The sequence below is a fragment of the Carya illinoinensis genome, chromosome 7 (genome assembly GCF_018687715.1).
Source record: "Carya illinoinensis cultivar Pawnee chromosome 7, C.illinoinensisPawnee_v1, whole genome shotgun sequence".
NCBI lineage: Eukaryota > Viridiplantae > Streptophyta > Magnoliopsida > Fagales > Juglandaceae > Carya > Carya illinoinensis.
The window spans coordinates 26,385,819-26,400,079 of NC_056758.1; positions in this window are offsets into that span (position 1 = coordinate 26,385,819).

Below are 14,261 nucleotides of genomic sequence, written 5' to 3' on the forward strand. Positions count from 1 at the left end.
CAAATGCAAAAATTCCATCACAAACACCCCTGGTAATGGACCATCCATGTTCATCAATAACGTGGTTGAACCTTCGATATAGGTGTTCTAAATATTTGGCTAATGCAAACCACTTCATCTACATATAATATATAAACCTGACGACTCGCTATTTACTTCCTTTAGACTACTCTTTGAGACTCTTGTTATTGTTAAATATAAATTTGAAACAACATTTCCCTACTCAAGCAAGCATTATCATAGATATTTTATAGGTACAAGTATAATGTCCAAGAAATGACATTTGATATTGAGCAATAATAATGCTAATTTAGAGGCACTAAGATATACACCCCATCAGTTTTCATATCCACCTATTGGAACACAAAGTACAAGTACATCTCCATTCGTTATCCACTTAAGATAATTATAGATTTTGGGGTATATATCATCCACTTTATCCACCCAAATTTCCCAACAACATATCATTCACCTTTTGCAATTTATCAACATTTATTATTTTAGGAAAACATGTGCCCAATAGAAGAAATCTTTCAAATTTACAGGTTGGCATTATAGTTTCAATAGAGCACTGAATTGAGCTTAAGGTTTTTCCTAACAGTTTTTGTAGTTTAATTACTTTATATGCCTATTGCGTATGGGAGTGAAAATTTCACCCATCGTACTCTAGCATCCCAAATTTCGTGGGCTTGATTTCTATCCATGTAGAGTGCTAGTGTAATTTATAGAAGTAGCTATCCACGCTTAACTTCTATCTCAACTATGAATAATCGAACATAAAATCAATCACAACTGTGATTTACCATATCAGTTCTGCCCTTGCTCAAATATTAATAAATTAGTACTTCATATTATTGTTTTGTTTATATGTACTCTTCTAATGGTAATGTTCTAAGCCCACCCAATCTTTGAGTATGTTTAAACTATTTTCTTAATATGAATTGAGAAAATCCAATGCTCCCAAACCGAATTAACAAAAAAAATAATAATAACTATGTGCATCTAGTCAAAAAAATAACACCATATGCACCATCACAATCCCAACTAAGTACCTCCACTTAAATGTCATCCAACTTCCTCGAGTCCATCAATTAAAGCACGCGCTATCTATGAAGAATCATATACACAAAGTAAGATAGCAGTATAATTCCTCAGTACATATATTGGAATATGATTAATAAAAACAACTCTTATAATGGGTTGTGAATTGGAAACACTCATAAAAATGTTTCTACGACTATTGCTCATGGATGGTTGATTTTAAAATGAAGGCTTTGAACCCATGAATAGCTATGATATGAGGATCAATATTATATATGACATAGAGAAACTATAATCAATATATCATTCATCGACTCAATCACTACCACATTAATGAGTTTAGCCTATGATCATATGTAGGATAAGAAATACCATCATCATCCTCAATCTCATCGTGCAGGTCATGGTCGCATTCACTACCATCACTATCCCTATCATTTATGTTCTCCATCCCCAATTCCTCGTTAATGGTGTCATCTTCAATAAAGACCTCATCATCAAATGGTTGGGACATTCCATCCCATCATATGATCCAGGGATCAATGAGAAAATGCTCTTCATCGACTTGATGCAATAATTGGGCACAGTTGAGTTATCTCCATTAATACGCCCATAGTTGCTGATATAAGCATGACCCTCATCATCTACATCACCACCATATGATTCATCATCATCATCCTCAATCGAGGTCATCTGGCAAATCTTGTAAACATTCATATTTTTATCTTTTGTATGACGTGCCAACTTCCTCCCAAACTCGGGTCCTTTAGGTAAAACATTTGCAACACTTGGCATGCTAGGGTGAAAGACTTATCTTTATTCCATTGCCTAGAAGTATTCACACTTGTAAAGTGGTCCCCAGCACGCATCTCATTTCTCGTGTTGACAATGTCCCACCAATCATTCTTAAACAAGTATGTATACCTTACGCTAACTCATGTAGCATAATTCTGTAATATTCTACAACACACTATAGAAATCAGCAAGCAATCCTTGATGCTGGCCATGAACAACCACCCCGTTGTTTTGGGTATGGTGATGCCTTTCACACTCCTTCATATGGAATTGAATTTCATTCATTAGATATTCGGCATATGATGCAAACCATAAATCTAGACCACATGCTAATGCATATATGCCATCAATCACCTCGCCTAGACTCATTGCATGCAAGTCTCAAGTCTAACCTGAATATTAGACAAAAGAAAACACAGTTAGAAATTTGCTATTTCAATGAAGGGATACATATATGTATAGGGATGGTATGGTAACTTATGCATGATTTGAACCACACTAGGAATTGACTCTAGTGCCTATGCTTGATGTTAGTTAGGTCTTCTTCTTTGATCTTATTACTGCTCACTGCAAAATATCAAATGTTTGTGTTATATTAAAAGTTTATGTGATATATATTAATTTTATGTTATAAAATTAAAATTTTTAATGATAATGTTATGTCAAATGTTATATTAAGATTTATAATATTAATTTTATGTTATTAGATTATTATTATACATGAATAATAGGATTTTAAAATTTAATTATTAATTTAACATATAATGTTAGAAAAATAAAAATCGAAATTGAACCAATTTCGACTGTTTTTTAAAAAAATGAAACCAGTACCAGACCGAACCTACTAATTCGATCCACCACCGATTTTTTTCACCCCTAGCTATGCTGGCAAGCAACATTGAAGGTTGATCCAATGCCCTTATTCTTTAGCTTCTCAAGTTTTAAAGTCGAAATACTTTCCAAAGTTCAATTTTTTTTCAAGCTAAGCTTGGTAGCAGACTATCCTTTATTTGGAGAAGTATCCTTGTAGCTAGATCTTTACTAGATAAAGGTACAATCTAGAGAATAGCAAATGGAAAAAAGAGATTCACATATAGAAAGACAAGTGGATTCCAAAACCCAGTACTTTCATAATCCATAGTGCAATAAAGGTCTTAGATAAAAATGCAAAAGTGCAAAAACTCATTGATCTTGATACTAAGTACGGGAGAACATCTTTTATTGAAGAAATATTCTCAAGGGATGAAACTGAAATCATTACAAAGATACCAACAAGCTACTCCAATAGTCCAGATAAGTTAATTTGGAAAGAATCTTCTAATAGTCAGTTTATAATGAGGAGTGCATATCATTTCCATAAAGAATTGCAAGATCAGTCCAATGGATGGACCTCATGCAATAGTAATCGAAGGCAAGTTTGGTCAGATATTTGGAAGTTGAAAATTTTCCCAACAGATTAAATTTTCTTGTGGAGAGCTGTTCTAAAAGGCCTTCCCACAAACTTGAATCTGTTTAAAAATAAGGTTTTGGATGTCCAAACTGTCCAATTTGTCTAGAGGTGGAAGAATCATTCGTTCATGCAATATGAAAATATGTTGCAGCACAAGATATTTGGGGCCAATATTCCAAAAAATTCAAAAAAGTTATTTCTATAAGAAGACTTTTATGGAACTTATAGAAGATATGTGTATTGTATTTGAGAAGGAATAGATGGAGGAGATGGCAATGGTTGCAAGAAGAGTTTGGCAAAGAAGGTATGGATTGTTTTCCAAGCAGAGTTCAAACATCCAAATGCAGTGATGTAGAAATCACAAGAAATTTTGCAGGAGCTGAATGCTATACATACACAAAGATCTAGTAAGTTAGACATTTCTAGTAAAATGTAATAAAGATGGGATCCTCCTCCCATGAACACTTTTAAGATAAACTGGATGCTGTGCTTGATAGAAATCACTTCAAAATTGGTGTTGGTATCATAGTTTGAAATTGGGAAGGTAAAGTTATAGCCATAATGAGGATGAACTAACCCCTATTCCCCGATCCTCTAGTTGCTGAAGCAATTGATGCACTTCAAGCTACTCTATTTGGTCTGGAATTAGGCCCTAGATATGTCATACTAGAGTGTGACTCTTTACCGATCATTCAAGACATCACAAATGCTAAGGAGTCCTAGACCAGTGCTAGCATGATTATTAGTGACATCAAGAATAACCTCCAAAATTATGTCTAGTGTTCTACTCATCATGTGAGAAAAGAGACTAATAATGTAGCTCATGCATTGGCACAAAATGCTTTACATGTTTATGGTGTAATTGTGGATATAGAGGATTGTCCTTCATGTATGATTTTTTTTGCTCTAAAGGATTTGATGAATAAAACAGTTTTCATTTATAAAATAATTATAACCAAGATCTCAAGAAATTAAAACATGGAGAAATAAAGTGATAGTATGTTAACACTTTATCTTTCTTTGATAGTATATTAAAGAGATGGTAGCTTTATAATCTAACTATCATATCAAGCCACACCAATTCGTGGGTTTATTTTTATAGGATCGTTTTGTAGCTAAAGCATTTATCTTTTATAATAAGGTCATAATATTTAGCAATTAATTGGGAGCTCTATTGTAATGATGTAGAATTTAGAATACAATTTTTTTTTTTTATGGAAAATTGACTTCATTAATTCATTAGAGAAAAGTTACCTGTATAATTAGTCCTGCAACCCGATATGTCCCAATCGGGTTTGTGCCTGATTCGATCCGATCAACCACATTACAATGAGGCAACCTGATCTGATCTGCATCCATCAGAGTGTAACCAGGTCGAACCCATACAATCTTACCTGGGTTTAAATTATGAAACAATCACAAAATAGGCCTCTAACCTCTACTGCAATCTCCTTCTCCAACTTCAAAAAGCTTCAAGTCCTTGGCCATGGCAGTCCGCCACAAACATACCCACAATGTCTACGCCCTCAAGGTCGTTCACGCAAACTTGGGTCCCACCCTCTGCCCCATCTCCTCTACGCTTCCATATATCAGCTTTCTTTCCATACTGCCCTCTCTCACTTTGTTGCAAATATTACAACACCACCACCTCCAAGAAGCTAATTAGATCATAGATAATGGCAACCTCTGCCATCCAATAGTTAGCATTTGCCGGCTAGACTACTTTGCAGCTATCTAATGAGCTCGTCCGCAAGGCTAAAGGAAAAAAGATTGCCTTGCTGAACTTGGGTTCCCTCAATTCGCTCCTCAAGACCCAGAAAAATATTGCCGTCATTGATTTCGGTGCCCGTTCGTTGCCAAGGTTTTCTGCTCTCCACCTCCTCTCCTGCTTGTGGCCTCATCTACAATTTTGTCAAACAAGAGACTCGGTTTTGCAGGTTGCCTTCTTTTCTCTTTGGCGAATCGATGGGCAGCGTAATTTGATTGTTGATCCATTTCAATGCTTCAGCTCAAGAAGATGTCCTTGAGCTGATTCAGTTGATCCGATGGAAGGAGGTTGGGATTCTCATGAATGAGACTTGGGCAGTTACTGGGTAGAGTTTTGAGGACTGAAATTATGTCAGACGGGTTGAGTAGTACTATACAAACCGTTATTAGTCGAGTTGGAGACCCGCTCAAATAATATCCTGATAAAAATACAGATCGATTCGGATCATCCTAATCGGATTAAGCGGGTATGCGGGTAACATGCACAACCCTATGTATAATCAAATACATATATGGAAATTCTCATATCACAAGCCAACTACTGTGTTTGAAGTTCTATCAATATACAAATTCATTTGTGATTAGTTTGGTCTTAATTATTGTTGTACATCTTTACAGATAAACCGTCTAAGAGACGGCACTCTGTCTAAAACAGATACTCCTACTCCACCCTTCATAGGAGGAAAAGACTTAACCTCTACTAACAAAACGTCCAAGAGATGATCTGTTTTTTTTTTTTTTTTAACTAAACAAAAGGAAACAAAAATGAAAGCAAAAGGATAGATATGAAAATGAAGAATTAAAGTTTAGATCTACTCTGGTAGACTTCAAAATCAGTCATAAAAGACAGATCTGAACAATCTAATTTGGTGATCTACCACTATCTTCCCAACGATCGGCCTAGGAAGCATCTTGTGCTACTCGTGCCTCACCAGAGATGTCGAAGAACTGTAGATCCGTCTTTTAAGCCTCGAAGTAAATAAAATAAAATAAGAAAAGAAGAAAAATGAAGGAATGAGGTATGGAGAGAGTAGGGAAGAAGAAGGGGAAAGGAAGAGAAAAGAGAGTGGAGAAAGGAAGGCATGAGAGGAGAAAGGAGAAAGAATAAAGGAGAAAGAGTCCTCTAGCAATTTAGAGAATTTCCAAGAGAGAGTTTTCATAGTAGAATAAATATGAATCAAAGACAATCTTGAGTTAATTATTTTTACAAGGAGCGGATACTGCTTCTAGCTAGCATGCTACAAAGGGATCGGCATTAATAAATTTATGGAAAATGAGCTTTAAATTTGACCATTTTAAAACAAATCTCATATATACATATATATATATATATATACACACACAAATACATATATATATATCAAATAAATAAATATATATATATATATATTTCCTTACTCAAAAATCATATATTTTATAAACTTCGAATTTTTTTATCGTATTTATCTCAACATACATATGATTCATAAATCTGATTTTTCCTCCAAGAATGAAGAATATGAGAATGCTCAAATGATGATAGTTTGGGAAAAAAAAGGGACAGAGGGTGAGGTGGAAAGGATCCAATTCAGGTTATAAGAAATTGTATTAATCATTATTTTAATTATCATTTTTTCATCATTAAATGATTAGAAAACTTTTTTGTTATTTGTTATTTATCTTTCAACAGTTTAATGTCACTTCAAGAGACGATGAAATGATGATATTTAAATTATGATAAAATAGCATTTTACTTAAAGTATTGCCTATTCGATCATCATTCAAGCAAATGATGTTTGTTGGAACAAAAGAAAAATCATCAAATTTTATTATAAGTAGTTATAAATGTTGCAAAACTTTAACTTTCTTCTTTAAAAATCTCTCCAAAACTCCCAAGAAAATGACGATAAACATTAAAACAAGGCCGCTGAAGAGTTTCGGTTCGCTCTTGTCATGAAGTTTGTACGTCAACGTCCATCTATTGATAATATTCAATTGATAGTGTTGAAAACTTGGGGCCTGGTAGAGATTCCGATGATTAGTTTTATGGATGAATTTCATGTGCTTATTCAGATGAAAAATGAACGTGATTTTGTGCATGGCTAGGCACGTGAAGGGCAAACAATGGAGGGCTATGTTTTTCGGCTCTTCAAATGAATGAAAGAATTTGATTTGAACAAAGGATTGCCTTTAGCCCCGCAATGGATTTATTTTCCAGGTTTGCTGATGCATTTATACCAGAAGGATTGCCTACAAATTCTAGCCACCCACTTTAGTCATTTTCTTGGGATGGATAATGCCACGCTTCATCATACTAGAGCATCAAGGGCGAGGATCTATGTGGAAGTGGATTTGATGATGGAGCTGGTTAAGAGTTTTCCTATTGTTTTATCACCTACAAAGTGCATTTGGCAAGAGGCAAGATACAAGAAAATTGATTTTTATTGTCAGAAATGTTTTCGTCAGGGGCACACCTGTTAGGGACCTCGGTCTAATCCCTAAACACTATGGTTCTCTAGATCCGCTTCATCCAACTATGACCGAAGAGTCTATCCTTCTTGCTTGCCCTTTTACTTAAGTCCTAGTCTTGAGTGATGATATTTGGTGAATATGGATGATTGGTGTTATAATTGGTGAATTGGGATTTTGATGGAATGGTATGGTATGGTGTATGGTATGATGATGGCCGAATGGTGAGATCTAGGGTTTATGGTAGGCGCCCCTTGGGTGGTATTTTGGTAATTATAGAAGTGAGGTTAGGGTTTAAGGTTTCCTAAAATATAGGAATTCCTTATGGAGGCTAGGGCTTTGTGTAGGGAATATGGAGGCACTAGATCTAGTTTAGATCTAGGGTTTTATGATGAAAGGAAGTTAGATCTAGGATTGTGGAAGGTTGTATGGAGGCTAATATAGCGTTTGGATGGTAGGAAAGTGAAGGAAAAGTGAAGGGAAGAGTCCAACAAAGCTATATCTTCTTAAAAAAGTAGATATAGTGGGTTGGAATGGTGGATCTAGCAATGGAATGGATGAGGCGTGATGTATAATATCAATTGCAATAAAAATAATGCAAATAATAAATAAATAACAAGAATGCAACTCAATAATGGAAAAGATAAACAAACTTGCTCATAAGATTAATAATTGAATCAACACCCGTCCACAAAAGTCAAGGTGTTGAATCTCTATTTGGGATTCACACGGGTTGCACCCAAATAGCCCAAGTGCCAAGCACCGAAGGAGATCTCAAGAACAAATAAGCCGTCCACAAAGGAATTTTTTAAAAGATAATCAAAATGGGGCTAGGGTGGCCTTTATATAGGCTTACAATGGGAAGACTCCTAATGGTACTTGAATAAAGAAATAATTCCTAGTAATACTAACATAAGGAAATCATTCCTAGTAGTACTAAAATAAGGAAATATATAAATACTAGAATAAGAAAATAACATAATAATATAATTATGGCCGTGGGGCCCATGGGGGGCCCACAACTTGACTGGTGCTGGCCCGTGCTGAAAATGGCCCATGGCATGAGCCATGGGCGTTGGTTGGCTAGTCATGGTCAGGCCACATGGCTAGTGCCATGGGCGCTAGCTAGCTGGGCTGGTCAGGCTGCATGGCTGATGGGCAGCACGCATGGCCTAGTATGGCCTGCATGCTGGTCAGGCTACTAGGCATGCTAGCTGACCAAGTGGGTCTGCCTACTGGGCGTGCTGGCCAAGTAGGTGGGCGTGTTGGCCTACCTGGTGGCTCATCAGTGGTGCCGACTAGGCATGTCAGTGATCATGTCGAGGCTTGGCCTGAGGCCACTTTTCTAGAGGGTCTAACAACACCTCTGTCGTTTGTCGAGTTGGTGCAAGGAGGAAGGATGACGGCAAAAAGAAAGAAAAATTGACTTGGCAATTAAAAGGTGGGGATGGATCTACTGAGGGGTTTGGTAAGCCAGGGGGTCTGGTAAATCACCTGTGGGGATGGAGGTGGGACGTGCTGCACCTGTGGAAACTGCTATATGTAATGAGTCTGGGCTGAATGAGGTGGGGCATGTGGCCCCTGAGATAACTCTTGTGTGTCAAGAGCCTGAGTTGAAAGAAGGCGGACATGTTGTGCCTGTGGACATTTCTACGTATAATGAGCCTGTGCTTACTGAGGTAGGGCATGTTGTCCCTGCAAGAAATCTGGTGTGTAAAGATCCTGTGAAAATAGCGGTGGGGCAGGTTAATCTGCTGATCTCTCCTGCATGTAGTGATCCTGGGGTGATTGGTATCGAGTTGTTGATGATTGCAAGTGAGGGGCAGGTGTCGGATGTGAACCAGGTATTGGCAAATAAAGGGGACGTAAACCAGGATGGGAAGGATAATAATGTTGTGCATGGCGAGTTAGTCCAGGATGGAAATGTGGATAATGAAACCGAATGTGAGGAGGTGTGGTGAGATGAGGAGCCGACATCTTCATTGGCGATTAAAATATTACAACATGATGGAGGGGGTGTGGTTTCTTATTTTGACAAGGAGGAGGGAGAAATCCCTGTGCGGTTGGGGAAAGAGAAGGCATATGATTCTGATATGGATCCAGTCATCGATAAATCAAAACCTGTGAATAGCAAATCAGTGAAAAAATCTCAACGGATGCACACCTGGCCTCGAAAATTAAATTTATGATTGATAAAATTTTGTTCTGGAATGTGAGGGGTTTACGCAAGTCAAGGAGTAGGCTAAAGTCTATTATCATGAAGAAAAATTCCACTTTAGTAGCCATTTCGGAGCCTTTTGTAGTAGCTGCACATATGTCTTTACTTGGGAATTTTTTGAATTTCCATCATTTTTGCTCGAATGAAGTGGAGGGGGGTAAGTTGTGGATTTTTTGGAAGGATCCGAATTCTTTTGAGGTGCTGGGAGTTTCATCTCAGACGGTGACAGGTTGGTTTACTTTGGCAGATATATGGGTTTTAGTTACGTTTGTATATGCTAAGTGCAATTATGTTGAAAGAAGAGAACTGTGGCGTGTTATGGAAGAGGTGCAGGTGGGAGATCAGTCGTGGCTTGTAATCGGTGATTTTAACGTTATTCGCACGGACTCAAAAAGAATAGGTGGAAGTCCTCGTCCACTTATATCTATGTCTGAGTTCAACGAATGTTTGGATCATTATGGTCTCTTTGACTTAGCTAGTGATGGCAAGCAATGTTTTGGTGCAATGGCCATGAGGGGACTTCAAGAAGCTGGGCTAAACTTGATAGAGTAGTCATCAATAATGCTTACTATACCAAGTTTTTATCTGCTCATCTAGTATATTTGAGTCGGAAGACGTCTAATCCTTGCCTGATGGTAGTCCACTCGGATAGACCCTTTTCTTATTACGGCCCCGCCCCTTTCCTCTTTCAAGCTATGTGGTGCTCACATGAGGGGTTTTTGTCTTATGTTGAGGAGGCTTGGAATAGACAGGATTCAGTTAGGGGTCTTTGGCAACTTGCTCTTAGAATTAAGAGGACTAAGGTGGCTTTGATAGCTTGGAATATTAATGTGTTTGGGTGAGTGGATGTTATCCTAAAGGAACTTGAGGAAAGAGCTACGATTTTGGAGCATCAACTCCAGCTGGGTTTCTCACCAGACACAGAGGCTAATTTTTTTACCACCAAACTTGAGATCCAAACTTGGGAGAAAATAGAGGCTACACGGCTGGGACAAATGGCAAAAACGAAGTGGCTTACAGAGGGTGATCAGAACACCCGTTTTTTTCATGCTTTGATAAACTAGCGTTAGAAGCAGGGGCACATTGCTCGTATGGTTTTAGCAGATGGGAGGGTTTTAGTTACTGCAGAAGAGGTTCATTCAGGAGCCACTGAGTATTTTTGGGAGGTATTGATAGCGTCTTCGATAGTCGAGCAACCTGATTTGTCGAGCCTTATTGATAATGTCATTTCAGATGAGGAAAATATGATGCTTTGTATGGTGCCTTTTGAGGAAGAGGTGAAAGATACGATTTTCTCCATTCCAAGACAAAGTAGTCCGACGCTTGATGGCTTTGGTTCTGCATTCTATATAGCTTGTTGGGATATTATTAAAAATGATATTTTGGAAGTGGCACAACAGTTCTTTAGTGGCGAGTCTCTACCCAGGTTTTTTTCCTCTTCTTTTATTGTACTAATTCCGAAAGTGCAAGATCCTTCGAGTTTTGACAAGTTCCGCCCTATTAGCTTGTGCTTGGTGGCTTACAAGATTTTTTCAAAAATCATTGTAAATAGATTGACAAGGATTTTGCATAAGCTGGTTTCTCCTGAACAATGTGCTTTTGTGCCAAGGCGAAGCATTTTTTAGAATATTTCTCTTGCCCAGGAAATGGTTCAATCTTTGAATAAGAAAATTATGGGTGGTAATGTGATGGTGAAAATTGATATAGCAAAGACATATGATCGAGCTGATTGGTATTTTTTATTGGACGTTCTGAAGGCTTTTGAGTTCTCCAATAATTTTTGCCGCCTTGTGGGGGAGTGCATAAAGAGTCTGTGGTTTTCTGTGATAATGAATGGGACTTTTAAAGGATTTTTTCAACCTTCGTGGGGGTTACGACAAGGGGACCCTCTTTCTTCTTATTTATTTATTATAATGGAGGAAGTGCCGATGCGGTTGCTTAAGAAAAAACTTTGAGGAAGGGCGAATTGGTTGTTTTTCTCATCCGATTGGGGCTCTGTTGATCTCACATTTATTATACGCCGATGACCTGCTGATTTTTGCGAACGGTGGGAAAAGATCAATAAAAAGACTTGTTGAGACTCCGGCTTTGTACGAAAGGTGGTCAGGGCAATTAATTAGTAAGGAGAAGTCGGCAATCTTCCCATCAAAAATAATTACGAATCCTCGAAAGCGTGCCTTGCTGAGGTTAACAGGCTTCAAGGAAGGAAAATTCCCAGTTATTTACTTGGATGCACCACTTGTTTCTGGTAGATTGACAGCTCGCATTATTGAGCCATGATAGAAAGAGTTAGAAAGAAGATGGCAAGGTGGAAGTTCAAATTGCTTTCTCAAAGGGGGAGGCTTATTTTATTGCGCCATGTGTTGTCAAGTATGCCCATACATCTTATGTCGGTGATTGGTCTACCGGGGGCTACGATTTCTCGTATAAATTCCTTATTGGCTAATTTTTTCTGGGGGGAGTTGGATGGAAAGAGGAAGTTACATTGGCGATCCTGGTCAAAATTAAGTAAGCCCACAACGGAGGGGAGACTGGGTGTGCGAGATGTTACAGCAATGCAACGATCGCTACACATGAAGTTCACATATCGAATACTGTCTTCTGAGAATATGTGGTCTGAATTTTTTAAAGCGAAATATTTCAAAGATGGACATATTGCTACTGGGAGTTCTACAGGTTCTTGTTTTTGGAGGTCTACCATTTCAACCTTGCCTAAGGTCATGGAGAATACTAAAGTGTTGGTGTGAGGAGGTAATGCTTTTTTCTGGTATGATAGATGGCTTGCTTCGGGTCCCCTATCTGTGCAGGGAGGACATTGCCAACACTAAGCTTCGTATTAAGGAATGTTGGGCAAGTCAGTCTTGGGATGTTGGCCTTTTGACGAAATTGTTAGGTGCAGAGGCTACTTCAGAAATCTTGCGAATGGTTCGTGCTGGAAAAGTAGGACAGAATGTCTTTGTCTGGACTCCGTCACGGGATGGCAAGTTCTTAACACCGAGTGCATGGGAGGTGGTGAGATCCAGAGGTGTTTTAATGCAGTGGACAGAATGGTTTTGGCACCAGTTGTTACCTAAACGAGTGTTCATCTGCCTATGGAAAGCATGGTTTAACTCACTTGCAATAGATGAAAGGGTGCAAGCGAGGGGTGTTTCTTTAGCTTCAAGTTGTAATTTTTGCTTACGGAGATGTGCTGAGACAATGGATCATGTTTTATGTTCGGATGAATTGCCTAATCTGGTTTGGGATCGAGCAAGTGTTGCTCTGGGAGTCCCCTGTTCTAGACATTCTTCATGGAAGGTGAGGGTCTCAGCGTGGTTTTAATGTGCAAAAAAGTCATCTATAACAGGTACATTACTGGGTCTTTTACTGTGCTTAATTACTTGGTGCCTTTGGACGAGACGTTGTAAGGCACGAATGGAGGGGGTGCACGAAAATGTCGATCAAATGTGGTGGTCCATGAAATACTAGGTCGGATGTTAGCTGGAGAGATAACTTCATCTAGACCTTTATCTTCGAATGAATTGCATATTTTGACGAAGCTTCAAGTGGATTTTCCGAGCAAGGGTGTGAGACAGCAGAAACTTGTAGTCTGGAAAAAACCTCGTGCGGGTTGGGTCAAGCTAAATTGTGATGGGAGCTATCATGGTAACTCGGGGAGTCTGGGGGGAGGGAGTGTGGTACGAGATGCAGAGGGTAATGTGAAGAGGGCTTTTTCAACTCATTTCGGTGTCGGTACTAATAATGAAGCTGAACTAAGCGCTATTTCAAAAGGGATTCATTTATGCAGAAGACTTAATTGTTTTAATATAATTATTGAAAGTGATTCTAGTTTGATAGTGGATTGGCTTAATAAAGGGAGATGCACTTTGTGGTATTTATGAGATTTTTGGGAGGAATTAAAGGTTGCACTTGAGGGGCTATTAGTTATGGTGGTACATCAATATCGCGAAGGAAATCAAGCGGAAGATTTTCTATCAAAGCAAGGTGAAATGGGAATGAATGTATGATATGAGAGACATCATAGTTTACCACGGCTTTTGGAAGGCATAACTAGACTTGATAAATTGGGGCTCCAACACTTGGGGTTGTATAGTTGGTTTTTTTGTTGTTCTTAGAATAAGTTGGTCTGTTGTTTGGGGTTTTTATTGATAATTGTGTAAAGTGCCCTATTGTTTAACGGTATTCCTCTATCATAAGTGAGGTTCCTTAATAAATCTGAGACGAAATTGCTATGTGGGTGGCTACCGACTCTTTGAAAGAGAAAAAAAAAGAGAGGGGGGGTTGTGTTAATAATCCATTAAATTGGTTCTCCCCCAATTTTGTCAATTTGTTCCTTATGGTTTTTGTAGATGGCTGTCCATATGGCTGTCGATATGGTTTTTGTAGACCCCACGCGTAAAGGGGTTATTTTCTTAGCTGGCCAGCATGATTTCTGCAACATTTGACAATGAAAGGTCAGGTTGTCCCTCTCTATGTTTGCTTGCTAAACAGAATTGCTGTTTAGATGCACTTGTTTCTTAAAGTGGGGACATGAAGTTTTTG